This window comes from Salvelinus sp. IW2-2015, linkage group LG12 (genome assembly GCF_002910315.2).
Source record: "Salvelinus sp. IW2-2015 linkage group LG12, ASM291031v2, whole genome shotgun sequence".
In the NCBI taxonomy this organism is placed as follows: domain Eukaryota; kingdom Metazoa; phylum Chordata; class Actinopteri; order Salmoniformes; family Salmonidae; genus Salvelinus; species Salvelinus sp. IW2-2015.
In genome coordinates, this window is record NC_036852.1 from 7,147,935 (window position 1) to 7,175,133 (window position 27,199).

The window sequence follows — 27,199 nt, forward strand, 5'->3', positions numbered from 1 at the left end:
AAATCCATGTAAAACCAAATATCTGACAAATAAGTAAACTTGTGTGACAAGACATAATAGTAACACCATTGACACTGCTGTATCCATGATAAATCAATGTTTCAAAGGGTTTTATGTTTATGCCCTAAAATTTGACTTAGGTGGGAGACCTGTCTGTAAAGAGCACATGGCTGCTGGTTGAATTGTATTGTATTTCTCCTGAGGCGGCTCACGTATAATATGCTCTTTTTTGAAGTCGCCGACTAGACTTATCAGGTGGAGCAAACGTACAGAAAATCTTTGTCTGACACTTAAACAAATAACCCCCTTTCTACTCAAAATTAAAATAAGATTCTAGAACAATAAATAAATTATTTTCTGTTATTTTGGAGAAAAAGGTGCAAAAATGTCTAGCTATCAAATAGCAAACCAACAAAACTAAACTCACTCCACATAATGCCATACTTTCAATTCATATGAAGCTACTAGGCTTAAATCAAAAGACCAGAGGTCTTAAACCATAGATAGCCTGGTCCCAGATCTGTCTGGCCTGTATAGCCAGTGCCATATACAGCGCAACCAGGCTACCTAGATCTGTGAACATGTGGAATAGTTTATGTAACACATTCTGCCTCCAAAATAGTCACACTTAAGCCTAATGCACAGTGTGTGTACTTTACCCATTTCCTTCAAAAGCTGTGCCAGTGAGAGTCACTTGATTTCACTTCAGATTAAATAGTATTTACACTGAATCCATCTACCTCTGATATTATATTAATTTCAGGGATATACACACACGTTACATAACGTGTACATTTATCTTATGCATACGTTCAGGTTGTACATAAAGAGAAATGTTTTGTGCACTTAAATGTAGAAAATACATTCCACATAGTGCTGACACACACCGAGGGAGAGTTGCGCAGTGAGCAGTACGACATAAAAAAGCGACGCGAAAGGAAACAAACAAAAAAAACAAAAAACATCCGGGGAAAAGTCAAAGGTCAATATTTTTTTTTTAAACGCTAGAAATACAATACTTTTATACAAAATCAACAATACAGTATTATCAACAGTATACGTGACCTACCACTGACGTGACAAATGGACCACACACTTACAGTAAGTCTTCCAGATAGTTAAAGGGGCCATAGAAATAGAATGACTGGAAAGGACCAAGCCTCTCAGATCACGTATATATAATTTCAATGGGAATGTCCGTTCTAGTTATTTTATTTCTATGGATAGATAAGAGTATTAGTTGGCTCATAGTAGGCCGTCAATGTTCTTCTCTGATATCTCCTTCTCTTTGTCCTCAGTGGCGCCCCCCGGTGGACTGTACTTGTTGTTGTAGTCCTGGAGCATGGTCACAACGTCGTGGTGTCCAAAGTGCACTGCCTCTTCCATTGGTGTGTTACCCCACCTTGATGGAGCAGACGAGAGACATTGTAAACACTGCTCTTAAATGGACACGTTTTACATTAGCTAAGTTTCCATCCAATTGGCGACAGATTTTCACGCGAATATTCTCAAATCTGCATAAATAAAAATGTGTGCGTTTTTCCCACCAGAGATGTGTTTCCATGAAATGTACTTGTTGCAGATAAAAGGCTGTGCATGATGACGTAGTGGACATAAAAATAACTTTTGTTAAATTCCCATGTACCGAATAAAAAATACAAATTCAGTTTGTCACATGCGCTGAATACTACAGGTGTAGACTTTACAGTGAAATGCTTACTTACAAGCCCTTAACCAACAATGCAGTTAAGAAAAATACAAAAAAATAATAATAATAAGGTAATTGAGGTAATATATACACAGTCGTGGACAAAAGTTGTGAGAATGACACATATATACACTGCTCAAAAAAATAAAGGGAACACTTAAACAACACAATGTAACTCCAAGTCAATCACACTTCTGTGAAATCAAACTGTCCACTTAGGAAGCGACACTGATTGACAATACATTTCACATGCTGTTGTACAAATGGAATAGACAAAAGGTGGAAATTATAGGCAATTAGCAAACCCAGCAGCAGGACCGCTACCTCCGCCTTTGTGCAAGGAGGTGCACTGCCAGAGCCCTGCAAAATGGAACCCTCCCAAAAAAAGGGGCCAGACCAGCGGGCCCACAATGTGCATGTGTCGCTCAAACGGTCAGAAACAGACTCCATAGGGTGGTATGAGGGCCCGACGTCCACAGGTGGGGGTGTGCTTACAGCCCAGCACCGTGCAGGACGTTTGGCATTTGCCAGAGAACACCAAGATTGGCAAATTCGCCACTGGCGCCCTGCGCTCTTCACAGATGAAAGCAGGTTCACACTGAGCACATGAGCACATGTGACAGACGTGACAGAGTCTGGAAACGACGTGGAGAACGTTCTGCTGCCTGCAACATCCTCCAGCATGACCGGTTTGGCGGTGGGTCAGTCATGGTGTGGGTGGCATTTCTTTGGGGGGCCGCACAGCCCTCCATGTGCTCGCCAGAGGTAGCCTGACTGCCATTAGTACAGAGATGAGATCCTCAGACCCCTTGAGACCATATGCTGACACATGCACATTTGTGGCCTGCTGGAGGTCATTTTGCAGGGCTCTGGCAGTGCACCTCCTTGCACAAAGGCGGAGGTAGCGGTCCTGCTGCTGGGTTGTTGCCCTCCTACGGCCTCATCCACGTCTCCTGATGTACTGGCCTGTCTCCTGGTAGTGCCTCCATGCTCTGGACACTACGCTGACAGACACAGCAAACCTTTTTGCCACAGCTCGCATTGATGGCCATCCTGGATGAACTGCACTACCTGAGCCACTGTGTGTGGGTTGTAGACTCCGTCTCATGCTACCACTAGAGTGAAGAGCACCGCCAGCATTCAAAAGTGACCAAAACATCAGCCAGGAAGCATAGGAACTGAGAAGTGGTCTGTGGTCACCACCTGCAGAATCACTCCTTTTTGGGGGTGTCTTGCTAATTGCCTATAATTTCCACCTTTTGTCTATTCCATTTGCACAACAGCATTGTGAAATGTATTGTCAATCAGTGTTGCTTCCTAAGTGGACAGTTTGATTTCATAGAAGTGTGATTGACTTGGAGTTACATTGTGTTGTTTAAGTGTTCCCTTTATTTTTGAGCAGTGTATTTTCACAAAGTCTGCTGCCTCAGTTTGTATGATGCTGCCTCAATTTGCATATACTCCAGAATGTTATGAAGAGGGATCAGATGAATTGCAAAGTCCCTCTTTGCCATGCAAATTAACTGAATCCACAAAAAACATTTCCACTGCATTTCAGCCCTGCCATAAAAGGACCAGCTGACATCATGTCAGTTATTCTCTCTTTAACACAGGTGTGAGTGTTGACGAGGACAAGACTGGAGATCACTCTGTCATGCTGATTGAGTTTGATAAACAGACTGGAAGCTTCAAAAGGAGGGTGGTGCCTGTAATCATTGTTCTTCCTCTGTCAACCATGGTTACCGCAAGGAAACACGTGCCGTCATCATTGCTTTGCACAAAAATGACTTCACAGGCAAGGATATTGCTGCCAGTAAGATAGCACCTAAATCAATCATTTATCAGATCATCAAGAACATCAAGGAGAGCGGTTCAATTGTTGTCAAAAAGGCTTCAGGGCGCCCAAGAAAGTCCAGCAAGCGCCAGGACGTCTCCTAAAGTTGATTCAGCTGCGGGATCGGGCACCACCAGTACAGATCTTGCTCTGGAATGCAGCAGGCAGGTGTGAGTGCATCTGCACGCACAGTGAGGCAAGACTTTGGAGGATGGCCTGGTGTCAAGAAGGGCAGCAAAGAAGCCACTTCTCTCCAGAAAAACATCAGGGACAGACTGATATTCTGCAAAAGGTACAGGGATGGACTGCTGAGGACTGGGTAAAGTCATTTTCTCTGATGTAATCCCCTTTCCGATTGTTTGGGGCATCTGGAAAAAAGCTTGTCCGGAGAAGACAAGGTGAGCGCTACCATCAGTCCGGTGTCATGCCAACAGTAAAGCATCCTGAGACCATTCATGTGTGGGGTTGCTTCTCAGCCAAGGGAGTGGGCTCACTCACAATTTTGCCTAAGAACACAGCCATGAATAAAGAATGTACCAACACATCCTCCGAAAGCAACTCTCCCAACAATCAAGGAACAGTTTGGTGATGAACAAGACCTTTTCCAGCATGATGGAGCACCTTGCCATAAGGCAAAAGTATAACTAAGTGGCTCGGGGAACAAAACATCGATATTGGTCCATGGCCAGGAACTCCCCAGACCTTAATCCCATTGAGAACTTGTGGTCAATCCTCAAGAGGTGGGGACAAACAAAAACCCACAAATTCTGACAAACTCCAAGCATTGATTATGCAAGAATGGGCTGCCATCAGTCAGGATGTGGCCCAGATGTTAATTGACAGCAGCCAGGGCGGATTGCAGAGGTCTTGAAAAAGAAGGGTCAATACTGCAAATATTGACTCTTTGCATCAACTTCATGTAATTGTCAATAAAAGCCTTTGACACTTATGAAATGCTTGTAATTATACTTCAGTATTCCATAGTTACATCTGACAAAAATATGTAAAGACACTGAGGCAGCAGACTTGGAAATTAATTTGTGTCATTCTCAAAACTTGGCCACGACTACATGTACAGTTGAAGTCGGAAGTGTACATACACTTAGCCAAATACATTTAAACTCAGTTTTCACAATTCCTGACATTTAATCCTTGCAAAAATTCCCTGTCTTAGGTCAGTTAGGATCACCACTTTATTTAAGAATGTGAAATGTCAGAATAATAGTAGAGAATCATTTTCCAGCTTTATTTTCTTCATCACATTCCCAGTGGTCAGAAGTTTACATACACTCAATTAGTATTTGGTAGCATTGCCTTTAAATTGTTTAACTTGGGTCAAACGTTTCAGGTAGAATTTCAAAAGCTTCCCACAATAAGTTGGCTGAATTTTGGCCCATTCTTCCTGACAGAGTTGGTGCAACTGAGTCAGGTTTGTAGGCCTCCTTGCTCGCACATACTTTTTCAGTTCTGCCCACAAATTTGCTATAGGATTGAGGTCAGGGCTTTGTGATGGCCACTCCAATACCTTGACTTTGTTGTCCTTAAGCCATTTTGCCACAACTTTGGAAGTATGCTTGGGGTCATCGTCCATTTGGAAGACCCATTTGCGACCAAGCTTAAACTTCCTGACTGATGTCTTGAGATGTTGCTTCAATATATCCACATAATTTTCCTTCCTCATGATGCCATCTTTTATGTGAAGTGCACAAGTCCCTCCTGCAGCAACGCACCCCACAACATGATGCTGCCACCCTGTGCTTCACGGTTGGGATGGTGTTCTTCGGCTTGCAAGTCTCCCCCTTTTCCCTCCAGACTTAAGGATGGTCATTATGGCCAAACAGTTCTATTTTTGTTTCAAGAGACCAGACGACATTTCTCCAAAAAGTACGATCTTTGTCCCCATGCGCAGTTGCAAACCGTAGTCTGGATTTTTTTATGGCGGTTTTGGAGCAGTGGCTTCTTCCTTGCTGAGCGGCCTTTCAGGTTATGTCGTTATAGGACTCGTTTTACTGAGGATATAGATACTTTTGTACCCGTTTCCTCCAGCATCTTCATAAGGTCCTTTGCTGTTATTCTGGGATTGATTTGCACTTTTTGCACCAAAGTACACTCATCTCTAGGAGACAGAACGCGTCTCCTTCCTGAGCGGTGTAACGGCTGTGTGGTCCCATGGTGTTTATACTTACGTACTATTGTTTGTACAGATGAATGTGGTACCTTCAGGCGTTTGGAAATTGCTCCCAAGGATGAACCAGACTTGTGGAGGTGTACAATTCTTTTCCCGTGAGGTCTTGGCTGATTTCTTTTGATTTTCCGATGATGTCAAGCAACGAGGCACTGAGTTTGAAGGTAGGCCTTGAAATACATCCACAGGTACACCTCCAATTAACTCAAATGATGTCAATTAGCCTATCAGAAGCTTCTAAATCCATGACATCATTTTCTGGAATTTTCCAAGCTGTTTAAAGGCACAGTCAACTTAGTGTATGTAAACTTCTGACCCACTAGAATTGTGATACAGTGAATTATAAGTGAAATAATCTGTCTGTAAACAATTATTGGAAAAATTATCTGTGTCATGCACAAAGTAGATGTCCTAAACGTCTTGCCAAAACTATTGTTTGTTAACAAGAAATTTGTGGAGTGGTTGAAAAACAAGTTTTAATGACTCCAACCTAAGTGTATGTAAACTTCCGACTTCAACTGTAGGTTAAGCTCATCACCATGCACTTTTACCACCCTGTGAACTTATTTCACCTGCAGCCTAATAAACTGCATGCWTTCCCAAGTTGTGGTGGGAGGACCACACAACATATCATTGTGCGACTCCAAGTTTACTTTGATATGATGGTTATTTGCGCATGTAGTGCTTCCATCACCATTTCTTGCATAATACATTTTACAGACAAAAATATCCTATCATGTCTAGCGTATTTGGTTTTTCGAAATATGGAAAGTTRACTGACAAATTTGCTGTTTTCATTCGGCCTGTCGTGACATTTCTTATCCAACATGTACTTTACTCTCATAAAAAAGTGGGATGGAAAACTGGTTAGACAGACAGACACTGGGTGAACATACGTCTTCTTGTCCATTGGAGACATTGGATCTTAGCTACATTGACAGACACTGGGTATTCTTTGAGGCCATTGAATCTACGCTCACCTGTCTTTGGGAACAGGGTTGACCCTGCATGCCTCCAACAGGAACTTGACCACCTCTACATGCCCTTCTGCTGCAGCCACATGGAGGGCCGTCCTGGAGTCGTAGTCCCTCTGCTCCATGTCCATGGAAGACAGAGCAAACCTGGACACATTCCACAGAAGGACAGTGATGAGTACAGTACAGCAGCCAAAATAGCACACACACCACCTCTAGTCCCCATGTAGACACACAGGGAAACATTACAAGGTCTCTGTCTGACACAGCGACAGATTTGGAATTTACTCTCCAAAGATGTTAAAACATGACATAATTCCTTTCATAGCTTATTTTCAAGGCCTTATTGGCCAACATGGAGAGGATGCAGTGCTGTGTACCTCCTCAGTGCAGACACATCGCCAGTGTACGCAGCAAAGAGAAGATTGATGACCGACTTCACCTGAAAGACAACAGAGGGGCAGTTTGCATGTCAACCCCTTTCCTTTAGCACTATCAGTATCTTCCAGTGGGTGGCACTGTTGCTTTAAAAAAACACTCAGTCCAACGACAGCCTTTTCATAGGAACATGTCGACTACATGTACATGAAGGCACCTTGGTGAACGTAGGGAAGTAGAAAAAGAGAGGAGAAGGAGAGAGAGGCTCCCAGCTGAACTCGACTCACCCTCTGGTCTCCGCCTTCCCTGCGAGGATCCAGCTTCTTGACAAAGTGCTTCAGGTTGTCGTAGTTGTGGAAGTTGCAAAGGGACACCAGATCCTGGAACAGAGCAATCCCTGTCAGGCTTTCTGCTGGTTTTCTAATCATCAATCAATTAGATCACTGACAGAGAGACAACAGAGTGAAAACGGTCAGTTTCTCYTACCGTGCAGAACTGGATTCCTCGTACACTGTTACCCAGCTTGTCCAGTGGCGGGGACCAGCACATGATACCCATGACGTTGGGCACCACCAGCAGGATGCCCCCTGCCACACCTGACTTAGCTGGAAGTCCAACCTGCCAGACAGCATAGAGGAAGAGTGCAGACAACAGTGTCAAAACATATCAGCAGAAATGAACAGCAGTGGATGGACAAACATCATGGAGTGGAAGATCTACTGCAGGTGTAACGTGTAATGCTTAAATGGTGGTAGATTGTCGTTGTTCCCACTGTGTCTCCAAAGAACAGCAGGCCAAACAGACCGTAGGAAACCATGCTAAACTAGGGGGGGGACTAGGAAAATTAGGGGACTAGAAATTGTCTGTTGTACATGATCCCTGTCAAATCAACAAACACAAGTATTGAGGGAAGGAACTTGGAGACTCACGTGGAAAGCGAACTGTCCCGAGAAGTCGTACATGCCGCAGGAGTGCATGAGGCTCAGGGTGTTCCGTACCGCCTCTGGGCCCAGCACGCGCTCGCCTGTGATTGGACAGAAGCCGCCATTGGCTAGGGTGGCCGCCATGACGCTAGCGCTTTCACAGGTCACCTCGATGGAGCACAGCTAGAGAAGAATAGAAAACGTTTAATATACCATCGGGAATAACAGCTGACGGAGAGAGAAAAACAAACAGGATGTTTCTCCACTAAGCCCATTGAAATGATACAGCTTCAAAAAAAAAATGCTCACTCGATGCCCACACCAATTCACCATGTATACATACTGTCGTCACAGCCAGTGTGTCTATGTATTTGGATGACTCAACACTATACACGTCAGCTACTAAAGTGAGTGAAATCACTGCAACACTTAAGAGCTGCAGTTAGTTTCAGAATCGGTGGCAAGGAATAAGTTAGTGCTAAATATTTCAAAAACTAAAAAGCATTGTATTTGGGACAAATCATTCACTAAACCCTAAACCTCAACTAAATACTTGTAATAAATAATGTGGAAATTGAGCAGGTTGAGGTGACTAAACTGCTTGGAGTAATCCTGGATTGTAAACTGTCATGGTCAAAACATATTGATACAACAGCAGCTAAATTGGGAGAAGTCTGTCCATAATAAAGCGCTGCTCTGCCTTCTTAACACTATCAACAAGGCAGGTCCTACAGGCCCTAGTTTTGTTGCACCTAGACTACTGTTCAGTAGTGTGGTCAGGTGCCACGTGGGATTTAAGAAAATMACAATTGGCTCAGAACAGGGCAGCACGGCTGGCCTTTTAAATGTGCACAGAGAGCTAACAACAATAATATGCATGTAAATCTCTCATGGCTCAAAGTGGTGGAGAGATTGACTTCGTCATTACTTGTTTTTGTAAGAAGTGTTGACAAGKTGAAGGRACCYAGSTGTCTGTTTAAAATACRAGCACACAGCTCGGACWCCCATGCATAGCCCACAAGACATGCCACCAGAGGTCTCTTCACAGTCCCCAAGTCTAGAGCAGACTATGGGAGGCGCACAGTACTACATAAGAGAATGACTACATGGAACCCTATTCCACATCAGGTAACTGATGCAAGCAGTAGAATCAGATTTAAAAAACACCTTATGGAACAGCAGGGACTGTGAAGAGACACGCGTGCYCGCACACACTATGCAATGATATGGGCAGCGACCATGTAACGCTTTTATAACATACAGAAGTGCACTGGTTATCAAGGGGCAAAGTATTGACACATTTGTTTAAATTGAGAGACGAGCTTAAAGTTTTCTTTATTGACCATCATTTTCTCGTCTGACCGCTTGCATGAGTTTCTCACACACCTGGCCGATCTGGGGGATGTTTTTTCTCGCCTGAATGATCTGAATCTAGGATTACAGGGACTCCGCAACTATATTCAATGTGCGGGACAAAATTGAGGCTATGATTAAGAAGTTGGAGCTATTCTCTGTCTGCATTAACAAGGACAACACACAAGTCTTTCCATCATTGTATGATTTTCTGTGTGCAAATGAACTCAAGCTTACGGACAATGTCAAATGTGATATAGCGAAGCACCTGAGTGAGTTGGGTGCGCAATTACGCAGGTACTTTCCCGAAACGGATGACCCTGCCTCCAGTGCACGTACCGATATCTGAACAAGAGAGCCTCATCGAAATTGCAAGAAGCGGTTCTGAGAAAATGTAATTTAATCAGAAGCCACAGATTCTGGATTGGGCTCCACTCAGAGTATCCTGCCTTGGCAAATCYCACTGTTAAGACACTGATGTCCTTTGCAAATGTCCCTCACTAGCATGAAAACTAAATACAGGCACAGACTGTGTGTGGAAAATGARTTAAGACAGACTCTCTCCAATACAACCTAACATTGCAGAGTTATGTGCATCCTTTCAAGCYCACCCTTCTCATTAACCTGTGGTGAGTTATTCACAATTTTCYATGAACAAATAAGGTTTTATATGTAAGATGGTTAAATAAAGAGCAAAATAATTGATTATTATTTGTGCCCTGGTCCTATAAGAGCTCTTTGCCACTTCCCACGAGCCGGGTTGTGACAAAAACTCACACTCAATCTTATGTTTAATAAATGTATCGTATAGTGTGTGTGTGGCAGGCAGGCTTACAATGATGGCAAAAAACAACATTTGAGAGTGCGCTGACCCTGGTGCTAGAGGGGGTACGCAGCTGGAGGTTGAATGTTTGAAGGGGTACGGGACTATAATAAGTTTGGGACCCACTGCCTTAATGTGTTTGGACCCCAGGAGGAGTAGCTGCTGCCAAATACAAATACTCACCTGGAAGTAGAGGTCTAAAATGGAGGTCATGTCTGTCCCCTCTGGAAAGCACTAGAAAGAAACAGTGGTTTGATTTGACAGTCAGACAACGCCTTGTAAATGCCTATTTAAAAATGTCTAAGTGATCTAGAAAAGGTACACTTGATTGATGTAAAATGTGTGTGCTTGTTTCAGCTGTCGCCAACCTTCTTTTCCTTCAGGTAGTAGCCGATAGCAAAGTTACGGTCTCCAGACTCCCTCTCTGACTGGAATCACTCCCTCTCTGACTGGAATCTGGGTGCAGAGAGAGCAGGAACATTCTGAGTCCTGTTTCAACTAAGTAAAATTCCAATTTGGAAAAACCAGTAAAGCTTTTTGTGTTGTAGACATAGCCGCAGGAAGTGGATTAGGGGCGGGAAAAAAATTACGGCTATATGGGTCTGCTAATACAGGACTAGTAAAGGCCCAGTGCAATTTTGTGAAGTGTATAACATTTTTAAAAAACATCTATTTTTATATTCCGTTTTTTTAGGTGGTGCTGCAGCACCCCCAGCACCCCTACCTCCCGCAGCTATGGTTTTTGATGTTGTTSAYATCAAGATTTATCTCTATGGTTGTTGTTTTCGTGGTGTTATTCTAAAGCAGAATAAAGTACTGATTTGAAACTGATTATCATACTAAAAATGCTAGTGATGAAAACAACACCGATGAATACTAAGGCATGGCACCTGGCCAATGGTGGTGAGCCAAGGTGCTGAACCAAACCACAACCCCAGTTCTTCCTCTTGAGAACTCACGTGGCATTGCTGAAACCCACATACTCGTTTCCTGCCAGCTTGTTCATGAAGTTCATGACCTGCAATACAAAGTCCAAAAGGTCACAAAGTACACCCATCATTACAAAGATAATCCCAAATATTCAGCGCAGCGTAGGGCTAAACATAAAAGAACTGGGTAGCGTTACTTACGTAATCAAATTTCTCAGCATTGCTTGCCCCTTGCTAAAAGAGAAACAGAAGATCACATCAGTATGAATGACTACATACTGTATATCAAATTAGATATACAGGAAATTGTATATTGCCTAGCTAATGGGACTACCTTATGACAAATTCAATTCCAAATTACCAATATCATTACAAAATCTAGCAATAATCATTACAAAAAAAGTATGTGCCCTAAAGAAATAAGTTTAGTCCTAATATTACAAATATTTAGGATTTCTTGGCAACTAAGCTAATTGGAGATGAAATGAATCACTAATCAAAGAGTCACGGGTTTTCAAATGAGAAAATAATCCACCAAAAGACAATCAGCAAAACAATGTGTAGGCCATTCTACCAGACTGGAGATAAAACACACCACAGGTAAATGCAATTCCTTATATCTGCATTTCTGCATAGACAGGTATATGTGAACTTAATCTGTGTCTTAATCTTAATCGTGTAAGTAGCCTTTGTACTGTAGGGGTCTGAGTGTCTGTTGAAAGTTAGTGATGTATGCTAGTGACTGTGTGTTGTAGAAGGTTATGGATCTATATGTGCAGATTAATTAGTGATGTCGTCACTTAATATTGTAGAACACAATGACTTCTGGGATATGTAGTGTGAGCTGAGGAGAGGAGGTACTACAGAAACGAAACATTACATTTAACTCTAATAATACAAATAGTGCAATTTTTAAAAAAAATACATTTAAAAAATAACACAACTAATCAATAATCTAAAAACAATGGTATGTTTGTACTATCATGATTTTGAAAAACATTTTTTTTGTGCCTTTGTTTATTTTGTAAACAGTTTGTAAAATCCAGGTGACAAAAAGCAACTACTACAACTGTAGCATATTATAACAAATCCAGATGTTGTTCAATGGGGAGAATAATTTAAGTAAAAAAATTACCAACGTCATTGACCTGTGGCAGTGGTCATAATTTCCCACAGATCTTAATGCTGTAAAATATGCAACAACAAATAAACCACAAACGAGGCTTCAAAAATACATTACAACGTTCCCATAGTTTAGTCCCAGATTTACCATACYGGAACCACATTTTGAGAYACAGATCTGGTCTATATTACTGKATACATTAGATTAGAATTAGAATGTGGGGGCATCCAATCAGTGGATTGATTATTGAGCCCACCATTAGCAACCTTTACAGTGATTGGTTTAAGGTTATAATGAAGATTTAAGCAGAAAGATACCACATCATTACCCTGTCAAGTCAAAAGGCTGCCATCCAAATAACCAAATTACTGATAGGCTACAGATGTAGGATCTTAATTGTATCACTCACTGCAGGAAAAATGCAAACTTGTAGTGTATTAAAAGTTTAAAAAGGCTTCTAAAGTTTATAATTTCCACTTTAAAATGTCAAGACTTGATTTGCCCTAACAATAAATATATCAACCCCTACAAAAAATGTCCATTAGTTATTATTCACATAATAATTCACATTTCCTGTTGCTGCAGGATTATTTTCCTGCTGTAGCAAACTGGATCAAATTAAGATCCTACATCTGTATATCACTAGGTGTAATATTTTGTGTACTGTACTATGTACCATAGAGTACATAGTGTACAGTATGATACAAGTCCCAAAAACATAAGTTTGTTAACATTAATTACTATAGAGTTGTTACTCCTTATAGGTGTTATTCCTATAAACTCAGACAGGATAATCATACGGCACCTTTCCATCAGAGTTCAACCCCAAATCAAACCAGACAGGAAAACTCAAGGCTTCATTCAGTAACTTGGCTTGGTTGTGGTTGAGATTGATGAGTAGCCAGGCCTCATCTATCTGGGTCCATATGCCATGTTACGTTGAAATATGGATTAAAGTGCTAGTCTTGTTTTGAAGGTGATAATGTAGTGCCTACACTGTCTTCATTCTAAGACAGACAGTTGTAGATATGGGCTTTGGCTACATACAGGAAGAGAAAAGGTATCTGTAGTAGGTTGCAGCCACTAATTATTGGAGATGAAACCTCATTTCTGCAGAGAAAGAAGTATTACTTCTCTGAATACATTGAAGGTGACAGAGTTTGTATCGTTAGCTTAGCTTACGGTATGTGATTGTTGAAAGTTTAGTATGAAACAAGCGTAGTTCCTCACGTTGATATGATAAATGGGCTGGTGGTGGGTTATGTAGTGACAACACTACAGAAGACTTATGCACGCAACATACATGTACGTGTCCCCTCTTGGTTCTAGTCTTCAGCGAGGCACCTACAACGCATTGGAGGTGAATGTGTTTTACCCTACAATATCGCACAATAAACACACAGAGAATTCATCACAGTTTCAGCAGCAGAGGGTGCACTGCTCCCATAAAGTAAGCTATTTCTAACATCACTTCCTGACTAATAGCCAATAGCAAAGATGTTCTACTCCTCTCACTGCTCTCATACAGTAACCTATTTATTTTTTGTTTCTTTTACCCCTTTTTCTCCCCAATTTCGAGGTATCCAATTGGTAGTTACAGTCTTGTCTCATCACTGCAACTCCCTTATGGACTCGGGAGAGGCGAAGGTCGAGAGCCGTGCGTCCTCCGAAACATAACCGCACTGCTTCTTGACACAATGCCCACTTAACCCGGGAGCCAGCCGCACCAATGTGTTGGAGGAAACACCGTGCACCTGGTGACCGTGTCAGCATGCACTGCGCCCGGACCGCCACAGGAGTCGCTAGTGCGCGATGGGACAAGGACATCCCTGCCGGCCAAACCCTCCCCTAACCCAGACGACGCCGGGCCAATTGTGCGCCGCCCCATGGGTCTCCCGGTCGCGACAGAGCCTGGACTCTAACCCAGAATCTCTAGTGGCACAGCTAGCACTGCGATGCAGTGCCTTAGACCACTGCACCACTCGGGAGGCCCAATAAGCCATTTCCTGACTAATAGCCAATAGCAAAGATGTTCTACTCCTCTCAGCCAATAGCCAGCCCGGTTGGCTTTGCCTCTACCTGGTCAAAGACATAAGATTTAAGCAGGTGACGGATGCACAGAAACACACCCACATATTGATCTTTCATTCATATACCAAAGCAGTTTTACCCATGATTAAATGTATTTCTTGATCTATATGGCTGGGCTGGTTAGACCAATCTGAGGCCCGTTGCCTGACACGCTAGCGCTGTCTCACACAAACTCAGCCTTGTGTGTACTGCATGGGCTATGTGCATAACTGAGAGGCAGGCAGCTCACTGATGCTTTCACCAAACAAATCCCCTTTCAGCGGGATGATCTATAGTCTTAATCTCTCCATATACAGTACAAACCTGTAATCTGGCTAAAGCAATGAAGTCCCCCCCCTGTTATTTAATTGATTTAAAATGTAATTCAATGCAACTTTGTCACTCCAGAAGTAACGAGGTACGTACAGAATTGACCTAATGTTTTATGTAGCCTACTATTGGTACAACTACACACTGTACTGAACAAAGGCATGGTTCGACATTTTTTTTAACAAATGTCCACCCCCCCCCCAAAAAAACATACATTATTATCTGAAATTCAAATGTTATTTACCTTTAGGAGGGACGTGCACACAATAGCACCGGCGTTAACCATAGGGTTATGTGGTTTATCTGTGGAAATCAGTGTATATTACATTATAACATGTTTACAAATGCAGTGGACAGAGTATACGTTCATACACAGCAAGGTTACAGTTCCTGCACAATCACCACACATTACGTAACACATTCAATGTTAGAAGCAAATATGCCCAAAGATCATGTAACGTTGAACTTGAAGTGAGGAAAATTAGCAGAATAACAATCGGATGGATAATGAATGAATGCTGATTGCACCACAGCTGCCTTTGTAGTCTAGAGACCAGACTAGTGATATTGAGGTACATAGCCACGCACTCACAGCTCAGTACTAGCTGTACTGTAGGTCTGTTGTGTTACGCCACTTCCCCTTCCCTTCCCCTAAACCCTTTAATCTTCTTATGCAATCACACAAAAGAAAAAACAACAACATTCCTACCACTGCTAGCAGGTTGCCTAAACTGATTAGATAACACGGCCAACAACCAAAACCAACCTGGGATTTACTGAAACCCGGTACTAAACCCGTCACAATCTACAGCGCTCAGACAGGATCCTTTACCAAACCAACACAGCAATCGGAGCAATGAGTTACAATGCCTTGATTTGATTTGAAACAGACAAGGCTTGATTTGAGAGAGCTTGACAACTGCTGCTCTCCATACAGCTGCTGCATGCGCTTCATACTTGAAGCTGACATCCACAGAAGGTGAAGCATTGACACCGTTCAAGCCAGCACAGTTGTTATTGCATTTGTTTCGTTGATGAGACAGAGGAGAGGATCCTTCAGCGTCGTGGTAAAAATAATAAATAACATTGCATACGATGTCCGAGGGAATAAAACTGTGTTTGTTGTGCGAAGTAACTTCGTTGTTGTAATATCGCAAACGGCCGTGGCCGTTTCACCAAGTACCGATTCCAGCTTTAAACTAGGATCTTATCAAAGACATGATACATGAGGTTGGTGTTCTTCTCCAGGTCTACGTAGACTATTGCAGGTTGAGTAGAGCGTATGGACATAGAGTGCCGATGGACTGATTCTATCCGGCTGCACCCAACACCTCTCATTAAGATTACATAACACTGCCATGGCAACAGACTGCACCACAGGCTGGATCACCTTGCATTGAATCACATGACAACCCACCCAGAGGGACTACTTTCACTCTATTAATCAACCCAGACAACTGCCTTGTCCAATGTACAGTGAGGGAAAAAAGTATTTGATCCCCTGCTGATTTTGTACGTTTGCCCACTGACAAAGAAATGATCAGTCTGTAATTTTAATGGTAGGTTTATTTGAACAGTGAAAGACAGAATAACAACAAAAATATCCAGAAAAAAGCATGTCAAAAATTTTATAAATTGATTTGCATTTTAATGAGGGAAATAAGTATTTGACCCCCTCTCAATCAAAAAGATTTCTGGCTCCCAGGTGTCTTTCATACAGGTAACGAGCTGAGATTAGGAGCACACTCTTAAAGGGAGTGCTCCTAATCTCAGTTTCTTACCTGTATAAAAGACACCTGTCCACAGAAGCAAGTCAATCAATCAGATTTCAAACTCTCCACCATGGCCAAGACCAAAAAGCTCTCCCAGGATGTCAGGGACAAGATTGAGATCTACACAAGGCTGGAATGGGCTACAAGACCATTGCCAAGCAGCTTGGTGAGAAGGTGACAACAGTTGGGTCGATTATCCAAATGGAAGAAACACAAAAGATGTCAATATCCCTCGGCCTGGGGCTCCATGCAAGATCTCACCTCGTGGAGTTGCAATGATCATGAGAACGGTGAGGAATCAGCCCAGAACTACACAGGAGGATCTTGTCAATGATCTCAAGGCAGCTGGGACCATAGTCACCAAGAAAACAATTGGTAACACACTACGCCGTGAAGGACTGAAATCCTGCAGCGCCCGCAAGGTCCCCCTGCTCAAGAAAGCATATACATGCCCGTCTGAAGTTTGAATCATTCAGATATTCATTGGCAGAGTACAACTGGGTAACGTGTTGTGTCAGATGAACCAAAATGGAGCTCTTTGGCATCACTCAACATCCGTTTTGGAGGAGGAGGAATGCTGCCTATACCCAAGAAACCCTCCCACCGTCAAACATGGAGGTGGAAACATTATGCTTTGGGGTGTTTTTCTTGCTAAGGGTACGAGGACAAACTTCACCGCATCAAGTTGGCGAATGACGAGGGCCATGGTATGTACACCTGTTTCATGAGTTTGTGTACCGTCAAATCTTGGGTGAAAACCTCCTTCCCTCAGCCAGGGTATTGAAAATTGGTCGTGGATGGCAATGACCCAAAACACACGGCCAAGGCAACAAAGGAGTGGCTCAAGAAGAAGCACATTAAGGTACTGGAGTGGCCTAGCCAGTCTCCAGACCTTAATCCCATAGAGAATCTGTGGAGGGAGCTGAAGGTTCGAGTTTCCAAACATCAGCCTCGAAACCTTAATGACTTGGAGAAGATCTGCAAAGAGGATTGGGACAAAATCCCTCCTGAGATGTGTGCAAACCTGGTGGCCAACTACAAAAAACGTCTGACCTCTGATTGCCAACAAGGGTTTTGCCACCAAGTACTAAGTCGTGTTTTGCAGAGGGGTCAAATACTTATTTCCCTCATTAAAATGCAAATCAATGTATAACATTTTTGACATGCGTTTTTCTTAATTTTTTTGTTGATATTCTGTCTCACTGTTCAAATAAACCTACCATTAAAATTACAGACTGATCATTTCTTTGTCAGTGGGCAAACGTACAAAATCAGCAGGGGATCAAATACTTTTCCCCCTCACTGTATGTATACAAGATATAAATGATTCTATGAAAGGACAATATCTTTTCACAGGGTATGCTAGGTTTGAAGTAAAATAGGACCACCTCAGCAGCACTGTGACTAACACCTCTGTTGTCAGTTCTGCGTGTGAAATGAACAGCCACACAGCGAGCAGTGGAGCTCCAGACAGACTGGTGCTGCCTGCGACCATAGAATTACAGAATCTCATTCTGAACCTCTGTCGGTTTTATGACACCGGCCACTCTAGTATTTTATATCTCTATTACGTGCGACCCTCACCTTCCTCGTTGAGGAACAGTTTGTTGAAGCGCAGGCCGCTGGGCTCTTTGCCGATGAAACGGTGCACATACTCTGTCCCGTGGTCGTGCACGGCGATGGCGTACTTCAGAGGCTTTACACACGACTGCAGGCAGAACGGGACTTTGGTGTCCCCCGCTGTGTGTCTAAAGAAGGGATAGAGAGAAGGAGATGGAGAGAGAGAGAGAGGAAGGGATGAGTGGGGAGAGAACCAGGAGATAAAGGCAATAAGCAAAGGCAAATTTGAACAATATGAATGAATGTCTCGTTATGTAGGGTAACTAATTAGCTACTTTACAGTGTGTGACATTGTCACAATGCTGCTGTAAGCAGTTTGACAGGAACACTATACGTCAGTACAGTTAACTGTAGAAATACAAATGTAGGCTACTACATGTTTACTGCATGTTAAACATGACTATAGCTACTGTACCTTTGTCCATCCACAGTGCATATGGACACGGCCCAGAGGTCCGGGCTGAACCTTGCCAGCTGGGGAATGTAGTCAGCCACCTACACAACAAAACAGAAGGCAACATATCAACCCTTACCATTCCCCATGGGCATTTAATCAGGAAAGGATCATCACCATGCCGTCTCACTGACCCCGGGGCCTCTCCCTCACCCACCTGTCCCCCTCCCAGGTTTTTGGCATTCTCATAGAGCGCGTCGATTTCGGAGGCGAAGGACACAAAGTCGGGGATAACAAACTTCTTCCTGAAGGCCTGGGTGAGCAGCACGATGTTGCTCTGGACACACCTGGGAGAGAAAAGGCGACAGTGGTCTTTATGTTAGGTACCAGAGTCTCCTTATGACTAGTGTAACACATGGAGTCCTGTGTGCTTCAGTTGGTAGAGCATGGCACTTGCAATGCCAGGGTCATGGGTTCAATAACATCCATAAGAAACTCTATGCATGCAAGTCTGCTAAATGGGAATATATTACTACATTGTTATTGTACACATGATACAAGGGATAGATAACTGTGAGGAATTAGCTCATAGATTTGTATAAGATGTTATATGAAATCAGATATCTATTTAACCTGTCCTATCCCTGCTACTGTATGAAATCAGATATCTATTTACCCTGTCCTATCCCTGCTACTGTATAAAATCAGATATCTATTTACCCTTCCTATCCCTGCTACTGTATGAAATCAGATATCTATTTACCCTGTCCTATCCCTGCTACTGTATGAAATCAGATATCTATTTACCCTGTCCATCCCTGCTACTGTATGAAATCAGATATCTATTTACCCTGTCCTATCCCTGCTACTGTATAAATCAGATATCTATTTACCCTGTCCTATCCCTGCTACTGATGAAATCAGATATCTATTTACCCTGTCCTATCCCTGCTACTGTATGAAATCAGATATCTATTACCCTGTCCTATCCCTCTACTGTATAAATCAGATATCTATTTACCCTGTCCTACCCTGCTACTGTATGAAATCAGATATCTATTTACCCTGTCCTATCCCTGCTACTGTATAAAATCAGATATCTATTACCCTGTCCTATCCCTGCTACTGTATAAAATCAGATATCTATTTACCTGTCCTATCCTGCTACTGTTATAAATCAGATATCTATTTACCCTGTCCTATCCCTGCTACTGTATAAAATCAGATATCTATTTACCCTGTCCTATCCCTGCTACTGTATGAAATCAGATATCATTTACCCTGTCCTATCCCTGCTACTGTATAAAATCAGATATCTATTTACCCTGTCCTATCCCTGCTACTGTATAAATCAGATATCTATTTACCCTGTCCTATCCTGCTACTGTATAAAATCAGATATCTATTTACCTGTCCTATCCCTGCTACCTGATAAAATCAATATCTATTTACCCTCCTACCCTGCTACTGTATAAAAATCAGAATCTATTTACCCTGTCCTATCCCTGCTACTGTATGAAATCAGATATCTATTTACCCTGTCCTATCCCTGCTACTGTATAAAATCAAATCTATTTACCCTTCTATCCCTGCTACTGTATGAAATCAAAAGATAATCTATTTACCCTGTCCTATCCCTGCTACTGTATAAAATCAGATATCTATTTACACTGTCCTATCCCTGCTACTGTATGCGCCCACTGGTGTGTTTACAGTATAGGCTTCTCTTGCCTATAAATAGTTGCCTCCCAGATGGCTTCCAGTCAAAGCTAGTGCAGCTCCTCCTAGCATGTTTGTGTAGCTCCTAGTGTGTTGTCTTATGATCTGTATCCTGCAGGGTGGCTTGCCTACAGAGTGGTTTCTCAAGCGGTCACTGGGCTAGGTGTGCTATGTCACATGGTATGTCCTAGGGTTGTAAACAGGAACAATCTTTTTAAAGCAAATATCAGCTGATCTGGAAAGGACAGTTCTTGTGATCGTAGAGATGAGTCTCTTGACAAAAATCGGCATTTACTATTTTTGTAAAAAGGATATGTTCAAATGAATGGGATTGATATGACCTTGACAATCTGAAAGGACTAGACTATAACGTGCTTCCTTATAAAAGCCTGAAATATTATGAATAATTAATTACTTGAAATGCATTGAGCAAATACTTCTAAGGAACCTGAATAAGTTATGGCCTACATGAACTGTGTTCAAATAAAGGAGGCACAAAAATGACTAAATGATGACCGGTGCTTGACATCTCAAATGACCACTAAAGCCTTCTATTCTAGGTCTAGTGTCTATAGTGTTCTGGAACTAGAACTAACTTGTTATAGAACCCAGCTCTAGTGTCTTACTTCTTGAAGAAGTCTTGATAAACAGTACTTCTAGCGTCTGTTCTACATCCCAGTTCGAGACTGTCTTACTTCTTGAAGAGGTGTCGGTCCAGGTTTCCGTCTGACGTGGTCTTCATGATGACTTTCAGGTTCTCCATACATTCCTTCAGCCGGGGGTCTCCGGTCCGAAGCCCTGTGGCTTTCAGCGCCTGCAGAAAGCATGGCTCGTGTCAGGGGGCTGACGATTATCATGTTAATTACATGTTTACAACACATTTATTATGTTTGTCATGCTTATAACAAGGTTATAACTTGAATGGTATAGTACGCTATATTTCTAGAGGGATCCAATGTAAAATGTCAAGACTAATAAGGCCTATTGAATAAACTGCTCTTCCATGCCAGATAGAGGGAGATCAACATTTCACCATAGAAATAGAATGAATTCTAATCTAACAAGAATCTAATTCTATAAATGTCACCCCAAGCAAGGGGCCATACATGAGTGAGCTATTGCTTCCTGGTACAGCCAGAGTAGTAACAAGCCTTATATTCAGATATACAGTATAAGGCTGTGGCAGTAATCATGACACAGCAGGCACCATTGCTATACTACCATCCAGCTGGCCCAACCATGTGGCTGCCTGGTTGGCTCTTGCCTGACACTCACTGTGGTGAATTTGTGAGCCGGGATTTTTTCAGCGCCCCCGGCAATGGTGTAGAAGAGCAAATCCTCCAGACTGGGCAGGATGCCTGCCTTCCTTCTCCTGGGACACACACAGACACACAGAGTAAGGAACAGCCAGGGTTCTCTAAAGGCAATGGGGAACTGCAGCAGGGGGCCGGGATTAAATAGCTATAATACTGTAGAGGAGAGGTGGTGAGTATTTCACGTTACAGCCCCAGCTTTAAGGAAAGGGTTTGAACACTGCTTCCAAATCACCAGTCAGATAGTTCAAGGAGAGTTTGGAGAATTTTTAGAGACAATATCTTGTTGGCATGGCTCTTCAATCAGAAATAAGGTAGACTTTGTTGGTTTTATGTCCATTTAAATACATGCATATCAGTTACAAATTATAGCGTCAAGTTTTAACTAATGCCCGGGGGCTTGAAGTGAGTCATTGGCCTATTTAGACTGGTATTATGCATAGCAGCTCCAAATCCGTTCCACTCACTATGGGAGAGGAGAGTTAGTACAGTAATGTTAGAGGTAGATAGATGGGAGGAATACTGTAGTTAGGCCTAAATGAGGAGTATGTATTACATCATGATTCACCATACACCAAATAGGATCTCTGAGGGAGGAGGGTGGGAGCTCAGGCTATGTCAGTCCCGCAATGCATCATGGGACAGACAGGCAATATAGCTATAGTAATCCAGCTCCGTAGCCTGCCCTAGCGATTAAGAAGACATCACAATGTTTAAAAACTGATTGATGAGGGGATTTGACCCTCTACCTCTTCTGCTACCCAGGAATGACTCAGACTCCGGACACTGCGTATCTTTCAGTTTGTTGTTGTTTAATAGGCTCTCTTCCAGTTTGGAGGTTGTTTAAGCCGTATTCGTTTGTTTTGAGACCTACTCTTGAATGATTATGATCATTTATCATTTCCATGTCAAATGTTTTGATAAGGCCTATTTGATTGTGATCATTGGTCCATTTCTGGAGTCATTTCTGGATTGCTGATGCCTTCCGGAGAGGAACGCAAGAAAAAACAGTCGGTGGGACGGCTGGGGAAGTTAAGCGCAGTCGCTTGTAGAGGCTGAGGACATTTGGAGGTAGAGAATTGAAGAGCACTCAGCAGCAGCAAGGCTTAGCCTGGAAACACCACAGTACATCTACACGAGAACGAATATATAAATTGAGACATATACTTACACACCGAGGCAAAGCAAGCGGATCAAACGAAAAAAGGAGAGAAAATATGCAGAGTAAGTGAGTGGCTTTAGAACCAACTCAGTGACATAGTGCATCAGCATCATCATCATCATCATCATCATCAAGCAGATAGACCTACTGACAAGACACACAGATTCATGGATTAACAAACACATTCAATATTTAGGACGCATCCAACACTCCACAACAACAGTGAAAACCATGGCATGGCAGAACCTGAAAAAAGAAATCATTATACCCTGCCAGCAAAGCACAGTGTAAAACAAAACATTAAACTGAGGACGTGTGCTGTGTTCCAAACTGCCCATATGGACATCACCCTCTCTGCTTCATGTCTCCAAGCCCTTGCCCTCACCCCAGGACAGTAGGAAGTCCAAACAGACAGGCTATTAGGAGGTGTGACATCTGGATTGGTGCTGATGATGCTCCGTTAATTCATTCTCACCCAGCCTTAGCTGGCCTTCCTCCCTCCCTCCCCTCTCTTCCCCTTCCACTGCCTCGATCTGTATCTCCATGCAGCTTCGTGAGGTCAACTGTGTGCAGCACGTAGAGTGCCTCATCAGAAGGCCTGCACGGATCCCGCCACATAGCCTAGCCCTCGGCCTCCAACAGCACACTGCCTGCCCCACTTTTGGGTCTCTCCTGCAAAGAGAGCTTGGTATCCCTGGCCAGAAACTAGAGGCCGAGGGCTAGGCTGTGTCACTGATCCTCATTAATACTTGGGGAAATCTGCCAAGCCTAGCCTACAGTCAGTGTGTCACATCTACTGTGCTATTTATACACTGGAGTTCAAGGCAGCGTGACTACTTCAACTGTGACCAAATTAAATGAACAATCTATGCAAAATAGAATTCTTTAATTAATGTGTGACAGTAATAACATGGTCATAGGCCTAAATGCTTGCAACTTCAAGGCAGAGCTCTGATGAATACGTTTGCGCCCAACACAAACATTAACCGACTTGATGGGAGTCATTTTGGCTACCATTTGTATTCGATCCAATTCATCAGCCTGGTTTCACTACCTCCAACATGTCACTGGTAAATTGGCACGAAGTGCATTGATCATCGTCTGTTGACAGGAGGGAAAAGCAAAAATCAATCTGAGTCAGGGCAGAGTCTGAAGGACTCCATCTCTATTCACTCACAATATGCTGCAGCTGCACACGCTAACACAATGCAACCCAGGGAAAACCTTTAAAGTGACCAGACTGTGCATTGGTAATTCTGCTCTAGGCACAAAGCTATAGGCCTACCTAGGCTACCTTCCAGCAGAGGACCCATTTGGACTGACCAGGCCTAATGGTTTGTGTATCTGCGATTAAACCTACCCTGACGGAGGATGTTGTTGTTGTCATTCATGTACTACAGCTGGTTTGACAACAGCTAAAGCAAATTGGCTATGGATAAAACAAGAAGGGTGCCTGCTAAGCTGTGGGCAATGAGGCATATCATTACCAGTAGATGCATTTGTTGTCTGTGAAAAAGCAAACTGACTGGATGTGACAGAGAGAGACTATTCCTGGTCGACTCTACACCTGTCTGCAGTAAAATGCATGAGTGAACTCAGGAGTTCCTGGCCCCATTATCGTGTGACTATTTTGTTTTTCTCAGAAGAGGGACCTGTAACCCTCTGTGGGAGAATGAATCAAAATGAGCCATCAAATGTTACGTATGATTTAAAAACTGGGCCTAGAGAGAAGTCTCTTATCTTGTTCCCGTCTGGGGCTGCTGTATTACAGTTCGCTGTACCAGCTCTCCCAGGGTCAAAGAGTTATTGGTGACTATGACATGATGCTCAAATTAAAGCCACCAACAGGGGCAATAGTACGTCCACGTGTGACAGCTGCACAAGGGGATGGGCAGGATTTGGTAACAGGGAATTGTTATGTTTTTTGCAGTGAGAAATTATGCAATAAACAGGCATTACCCCAATCAGACTAGTTGGTATGGCCTAATGATTTCACATCTAAATTGGGTGTAAGATCCCTCCATTCCTAAGATCCCACCAAGCATATTAAAGCTAGGCCTTAATGCTAGGAAACGGATCCGTGGTGTTACGGATACAAGTGTTCTGTGTGTATCCTGTGTGTATTTCTTTTCTCTCCTTCTCCCCTACTCACAGGTGACAATAATCATTCCCCAATCAGTCATCAATCAGTCGCTAATCGGAAGACACCTGCTCCTTTTCCCTTACCAATCACAGTCCCTTTCCCTTGGTTTAAAACRCCTGTCAGTTGTTTTCTCCCCAGCTCAATCTCTTTTGTAAATGCCTTCTGTCTGTAGATCGCTTGTGTGTTTTGCATCTACACGTCACTTTGTCCCCACCTGTGAGTATTGTTTTGGTTATGGTGTTTGAGTGTTTGTTTGATGGTGGGAAAAGGGGGTAACCAGACAAGTCGCCCTTGGGCATACACTACCCGTAGGTAAACTTTGTTATATAAACACTAGTTAGAACTGGGCGGACCACCCCCTGTATTTTTGGTTAGTTAGCTGTTTGTGAAGTAGGCTAGTCTAGCTTAGGGGTGTTTTTGGATTATTCTTTCATTCCTTGGGTCCCGCTCAGCCCCTTTTCCTGCTCCCCCCATTACCGTGTGTTTTTAAATAAACCTTGAGTGTTTGACGGTAGTAATTTAGTTGTCTGTGGTTATTTTTGTTCTCACTGTTACGTTGTCACTATAATAATTTGCATGAGTTGTGTTACGGGTCCCATTACCATCCCCCCTAGATTGTCGGGCCAAAGGGATTCGTAACACGTGGTCAAAGAGATGGTGATCAGGATAATACACTGTAGCCTATGTAAAGCCACACCCATTATAATTCCAAAATGGTAGCCCCCTAGAGGACATCCATCCCCATTCCCAAATCCCCACTGACTGTCACACTAGATCCAAAATGCCATTCTACCCATTCTGATGCAGCAAGCACCACTCTGCCCAGTCTGCAGTGCCAGATCTGAGACTGTCTCCATGGTAATAGACTTCCAGGATTCTAAAGTGTCTGACTCCTGCAAGATTGGCTGAGAGGAGATTAGATCAAATGATTTGCTCATAATGGACATTCAATAGCCTACCCTTTACCAAGGTCTTTCTAAATAGCAAAGTGGTCCCTGCCACCATGGACAGCACTAATATTGGACAGTTGCCTTTGGCAGAGGAGGGAGGTAAACAAATAGCCTACCTTATCAGCTGGCCTAACACGACGAGAACAAACACTCACTATCTGATAAGATAATCATGATATGCCAACTCAAATGGAGACTTCCAATGTAGAGATGTGTCCGGGAAACATACAAGTTGTTGAAACACCCAACAAATTGTTATTATCATGCTATATAGCCTGCAAGAAAGTATAGAATGAGAGCGGCTGTTCAGTATTGAAGTAGAATGACACTCATAACAGAGAGAACAGATGGAGAGAGCTTTCTCTAGAGCAAACAATACAAACACAGCTTGATGACCGACCTCTAGGTGTCATTGATGAAAAAAATGAAAACCCCTTTCTGATATAGGCTACGGCCTGAAGGAGCGTACCTGGCTATACAATTATTCCTGCCAGATATAGACTGTTCTATAGTAATGTTATTACAGGCTATTACTGTTATAATAATATTATAGCAGTGCTGTTTCAAAGACATGATCATTTCGTAACATCCCAAATGCATAACCTTCTAAATGAAATGACTAAATGAACATAGATCTAGGCCTATAAAAGGGAGCTTGTGTGACAACAGTTCCCTGGAAGAAGCTTTTCTGCTTGATGTATTTGATGAGGTGCGAGGCCTATGCATGCATCCTCCGAGCTGTATCAACACCAAAAGCAAAGACGCTGTATGAGGCCAGGACAGGTGTGCGGGACTGATGTAATATGGGTCTCTGACTCTTCAGAACCGAAACAGGTCAGGTAAACAACAGCTCTAGACAAATGAGGACTGCATAATTTATTGAAGTTCATTAGAAATCAAGCTAGCTTGCTAGACTCAGTCCATGTGATTATTCTGATAGAAAACGTTAAAGAACCCCCCCCCCCCCCCCACCGGTAATATAATTTAATAGCTTTATCAGCTGTACCGGCTAGCTAACGGTACTCACTTCTCGGCAGCTGCCTCTTGGTGGCGGTTTCATTGCTGGTGGCGGTGACATGTTTGGTGTTCTTTGGCGGTGGCACCGAACCGTCATCGCTCTTGGTGGAGAGGTTCCGAGTTCCGTGGGCGTTGGTAGTGTATGGCGTAGCTCTCCATCCAACCGCATGCTGGAGGACACTTTACTTTGGTCACGGATCTGACATCTGCACAGGCGGTGCTAAAGCAATACGCGACTGATGGTGATGTCTTTCTGGCGATACCTGTCAAAGGGCGCTTCAGGTTAGATTGAAACAACTCCTTAAGCACTACCGAAGACCGGAAATGTAACATGTCAATCCTATCAAGCTAAATAGTGGAGGCTGTTTATAACTCAGCTAGCTAGATATTGAATAAATATGAAGCAATATCTCCCAAATGCGTTGGGTCTTAGTCGTGAAGAACGGTTCAGTCAGTGAGTCACGATTCTCAAATGTGTT

General features: G+C 42.9%; 1 pseudogene; it reads right to left on the minus strand.

The window, feature by feature from the left end:
• Positions 1–971: 971 nt before the first annotated feature.
• LOC111970965 (glutaminase kidney isoform, mitochondrial-like) lies at positions 972–27,199 on the minus strand (annotated as a pseudogene).